Source organism: Centruroides sculpturatus, unplaced genomic scaffold (assembly GCF_000671375.1).
Source record: "Centruroides sculpturatus isolate CEXI.00-Female unplaced genomic scaffold, Cexi_2.0 scaffold609, whole genome shotgun sequence".
Classification (NCBI taxonomy): domain Eukaryota; kingdom Metazoa; phylum Arthropoda; class Arachnida; order Scorpiones; family Buthidae; genus Centruroides; species Centruroides sculpturatus.
The window spans coordinates 298675-304684 of NW_019384804.1; the positions used below are offsets into that span (position 1 = coordinate 298675).

The window sequence follows — 6010 nt, forward strand, 5'->3', positions numbered from 1 at the left end:
GCAGCAGCAGAAGAAAGGAAGGCAGCAGCAGCAGAAAACAAGGCTGCTGCTTTGCATGAAATTGCTGCTTCATTAAGGAACTCTATAACAGAAGCAGAAAATCAATAAATGATTGTACAATAAAAAAGGCTCTTTTCAGGGCCATTCATTTGTGATAAAGAGTAACCAAATCTATTTTCAACCAATATATTATTACCAAGTAAATTTCACATTTCAGGAAAGTCTTTTAACTATTTACATTATGCAAAATTTTATTTTATTTTACAAATTACTAAAATGTTTCTTCTAGCAACAAAGATGGTTACTGGTTTCCATGAAAAGTTCCATTTATATACTAGATAATTATTGCATATCATTCTGTGCAAAATAAACATTATGTTCATTTTAATTATTTATACGTATTTTGTAAAAGCATATAACAGAATGTTTTATTTCAGTATAGTACAAATGCTGCTATTGTTTAAAATTTATAGAATCAGTCAAATATAAGAATTATATAATTGTTTATTTATTGTAAATAATTACACTGTATAATAGCTGTATAATTATAATTTTTATTTATATATTTACATAAAATGACTCCTGAGGAGTCGTTTTTGAATTTCTCTGCCTTTGTTGCCAAGAGAAACGTCATCTCCAAGTCTGGATACTGTGTGTTCCATTTCTCCCATCATTCCGTCATAAAGCTCTATATTCTCATCGAGAGAAATTTTATGTTCTATGCACATATTGTGTAAAACAGCACAGGCATTAATTATTAGTCCAGCCTTATAAGGTGAATAATTTAACACCCTGTGCTTGTGCAAACATCTGAATCGGGATTTGAGAAGTCCATTACATCTTTCTACTATTATTCTTGTTGATGTTAAACTGCTATTATACTTTTGCTCATTTTGTTGCTGAGCATCTAATATAGGTGTCAGAAGCCACGGTTCCATTGGATAGCCACTATCACCTATAAAAAGAAATAAAACAATTTTGATAAATGAATTTTGCCATACTTTCATATATATATATGTGTGTGTGTGTGTGTGTGTGTGTGTGTGTGTGTGTGTATATTTATAATAAAGTGAAATGAAAAACATAGATGTTAATAAAGATAGTTAAAATATATTATAAAATAAAGACAATTGACATATGATACAAAAGATATTGCGTAACCACAGTCTTCTGCCTTGTTTTCATTAAACTTTTAATATTTTTACTGTTCTATTTACATATAATAAATCAAATATTCTAAACCTTCTAATAAATAACTAAAAATAAATCAACTATTACTCGCTAAACATATATGAAGCATTATTTAGAAAAATCTAAGAAATATGTAATATTCAATATAAAAATCTGTTGGTTTAATTTTACTAACCTATTAACCAAGCATTATTATTTGTTTGAATTCTTCCCTCTATAAAAGCTCGTCTTAAGTTGCAGCTTTTCCATATAAATGAATCATGTGTTGATCCAGGAAATTTTGCGTTAACGCTAATTATTTTCATGTTGGCATCACACACCTGACAAATAATGAAAATATAATAATTCATTGTATTATTTTTGTGTCATGAAATGATATTTATAATTTAATAACAAATTTGATAATTTATGTACTAAAATCATTTAAAATATAATCAAAAAGTTAGTCATTTACTTACTATTTGGGTATTTATGGAATGATATCCCTTTCGATTGATATACGTAAATTCCTTATGATCGGGATCATTAAGTGATGGTGCAATTATAGGAATGTGAGTTCCATCAATAGCACCCACCTATCACTCCCGGAAAGCCACCTAAACTCATAAATTTTTGTTTGACCAATGCCATCTCAGTTTCAGAACTTGGAAATTTTATCCAGTGATGAAGAAGGATGATGTTTATTGCCTTGCTTACTGCTGTTATGCAACGGCTCACTGATGGCTGGCTAATTTCTAAGGTGCTGTCTTGTGCTACTGGCATCTGATAAGAACCAGAAGCAAAAACCATCCCATATCTATCTCCTTCCATACTGATCCATTGAGTGACAACTCAGTGCATCAGTATTGCTTGGGCACCGTGCCACTCTTAAACAAGTTACACATCCTTCTCCTTGTTATCTTTTATTTGCTCATAATGGATTCATCCACATTGGAACCAAAAATCACGTTAACTCCCCTGAACGAGGAGTTAGAGAACTGCAACAAAGATCCTGGACAAGATAATAAAGACGCATCCGAAAATACTGAAAACCTACTTCTAAAAAATGCCAATAAACTCCTGGGAATCATTCTGGAGCTCTGCCTGGAACATACCAATACTAACGTGAAGCAAAAAGAACATACTAAAATAAAGGAGAGCGTTGCTAAACTATTCGGATACCTTCACGAGATGCACGCCATTGTTAACCCTGCGTTAGTGCACTGAGTTTTTTTTCGGCATTAGTGCAGTGGGGCGTTTGTCCACCCCAACATTTTTTTGGGTCCATAAACCATGGCGGACTTTAGTCCTCTCCAGGTCTTTTCCCGGGACTTTTGCTCCCTTTGGATCCTCAATACTTACTGTATTTACTGGTCTACTGTACTGTACATCTGTTTCAACCTCCAAAACTTATTACATTAGATCTTATTATTAAAGCAATAGTAAAAAACTAAATTGTTTTTTAAGCATTTTTATCACTCTGATTCAATAGCTGACATTGTACTTTGGCACTCAGTGCAAATGACAAGCAACTTGCTATGTTTGGTGTTTTCTCAATGTGTTTATGAAAGTCAGCCATTTTGAATTAAAATAAACTTAAATTATATTTATTCACATTGATTATTATATCTATATTATAAATAATAAATGTGGTCACATTATAGTTATTTTTAAAATAAAAAAACTATATAAATATTTGTAAAATTTAAAAAAAAACGTAATTAATACTGTGGGGTGTTTGGACACCCCACTGAGAACTGTTGTTTTTCTCTTACTGGAATTTCTGCAGCATCGTAGTAATTTCTGAGCATGCTCTATACATAAAATTATGAAGCTACTGAAGAGGATACAAACATTACTTGCGAAATCTATGAATAGTGCAACTTTTAAAACGTTGAGGGTGGCGAAACACACCACTGCACTACCCCAGAGTTAAAGAAGTCAGAAATACCAAAAATAATCAACATGTTGTTCAACAAATTCAGCAAGTGTCACACCAACCAACTTATAGTGACGTCATTAAACGTAACATTAAACCTAGCATCACTACTAAAAATATCCAAAAATCACTAAACCAAAAGATCAACAAAGAGGGAACCGACGGATCCCACGCTGTTTTGGTGTACCCAAAAGATCAAGACGAAGAAGAACCTCAAATGAACATGAGATCCGTGACTGAGGAACTAAAAAAGAAAATAGAGCCACACAAACTAAAGATTAAAATTAAAGCCGTTAGAGAAATAAAGAACAACGGCATATGCATTAGAGTGGGAAATAGGAGTCAGAGCGAGACACTGGAAAAAACAATCAACGAGATACAAAGTCTTCAAAACAAAATATTTTGCAAGTGCTCAGAGGGAAGAAGACCCCGAATAATACTCCTGAACGTGCCACAGTCTGTCCCAGAAGACAAAATAATAGAGTACATCTACAACCAAAACAACGTGTGTAGCAACTTAGGAAAAGAGGAGTTTGAAGAAGAATGCAAAATAAGTACCATCTTAACAAGAGGCAAGCACAATGAAAACTGCAGACACGTTGTTATATCTGTCTCGCCACCTATTCGTAATATACTGATCCGAGAAAAACACTTGTCCATCAATTGGGCCACCATCAGAGTTGATGACTTCGTCCCATTAACCAGATGCTACCGCTGCTGTGGAGTGCGACATATTGCGAAGAATTGCGACAAAGAGCAACATTGTATCCACTGTGGTAAAAACCACATGTATTCTGACTGCGACCGATTGAACGAACCGCCGTGCTGCATAAATTGCCACAACCACAATAAAGAACAACCAAATTCGAAGAGACAACCAACTAACCACGGAGCATTACATCCAAACTGCCCGATTACAAGACTAAAGGAAACAGCAATAAAACGCACCGACTATGGCCTATAGCACCTCTACCCAGCACACTCAGTCAACCACTACAACCCAGCAAGCACGCAATCAGAATACAATCTACACCCAAAGAAGCAAAGCAGCATGCTCCCAGCTTATTCAAACCGCAAACGAGAAAAACATCGACATCATTTGCATTCAGGAACCATATCACATCAACAACAACATAGTGAGGTTCGGAAGATGGAAAGTCTTGTCTGGTAACACTGATACAAGACCCAAAAGCGGAATCATATGCTGTAACTCCAACTTAGACATCGCCAAAGTCCCACACCTCTGCACTGACAGATTGACAACAACTATCCTCCAGCTCTCTGAACTAATTATTATTATCAGCACTTATTTCTCTCCCAAAGACGATGACGATGAGTGTATCAAAGAACTCTCCAACATCATCAGAAAAGTCAAAAACAGAAAACTCATGATTATGGGGGACCTAAATGGGAAATCCCCCATTTGGTTTCATGAAAAGGAAGACAGAAAGGGGAGATTAATATCAGACGTCATGGACGAATTCAACCTGATATCTACAAACATGACCACGCATCCCACTTTCTACACCCCTTACGCTAAAAGCTGGACTGATATTTGTCTTGTCTCTGACAACCTCTCACACACCATCGAGAATTGTGAAAGTTTACTATGCCCATCCGCCAGCAACCACAGGTTCATCCTAACACAAATTGAGCACAACTCTACAGCTAATAACCTAAAGAAATCATTCCAAGTTAAACAAACGAACTGGACTGCCTTCAGACAGGAATTCTCAAGAATCTGGCGCAGCTATGACTTTCCTCCTATTGCTAACCACAAAGACCTGGATGTCTACGCTGATTACTTCACTGATGCCCTAAAAACGGCGAGTAGGATTGCCCTCCATTATAAAAGCCTACCACCAAGGAAAACCCACTGGTGAAACAACTCTCTCAGCCAGATGAAGAAGGAAGTGGATTAACTAAGAAAGAAAATCACCAAAGCCAATAGCGCCAGTAATAGGGAACACTTCAGAAATCAATACAAGAAAGCCCGTAAGATTTATAAAAAGCAAATCAACAAGACACGTACAAACTCGTGGAAAAATTTCTGTTCTGAATCTAACAAAAAGGGCCCCTGGGAACTACCATACCATTTAGTGATGAACAAGCAGAAGCACTCCTTCCTACCAGACATCATCGACCCTGATAATAACAATTGCAACCCCGACAGCATCAACATAGAAGAAAACATCAGAAACATCCTTGTTTACCACTTTCCAAAGGACAACCAAGACAACGAAACAGAAGATCAAAAGCATATTAGAAGCTCTATTAAAAAAAAAACCCAAAACACTAATGACAGACTGTTCACATTCAAGGAAATTGGCAAGGCCCTCAACAGCATGGCCAACAAAAAAATCCCCAGGAATTGATGACATCACGACAGAAATGCTCAAAGAGGCTTACAAGGAAGTCCCAATTGCTTTTGTCCACCTCCTAAACACATGTCTTACCACCGGCTTCTTCCCTAACAATTGGAAGATTGGCAACATTAAGTTAATTCCCAAAACTACCAACCCTAAAGATGCAGGAAATTACAGGCCAATCAGTCTTCTACACACAATGGGAAAGCTACTGGACGGTCTAATAATAGACCGCATCAACTGGCATCTTATTAATACGAATCAACAAAACAACAACCAATACGGATTCCGCCCAGGGAAATCCACCATCGATGCCGCTCTCAATACTAAACAGATCATCCACAAAGCATGGAGCAAAAATCAACACACCATTTTAATAAGTATAGACTATCATAAAGCATTTGATCACCTGTGGTGGCCAAGTGTGCTCAAACGCCTCTGAGACGTTAACTGCCCAGATAACATTTACCAACTCACCAAGGATTACCTAAATAACAAGAAAATAACCTACATTAGCAACAGTTTCCGGATCAAC

The 6010-nt window shown here is 36.2% G+C and overlaps 1 pseudogene; it reads right to left on the minus strand.

The window, feature by feature from the left end:
* Positions 1-16: 16 nt before the first annotated feature.
* On the minus strand, positions 17-2430 carry LOC111629623 (annotated as a pseudogene).
* Between the last annotated feature and the right edge of the window lie 3580 nt (positions 2431-6010).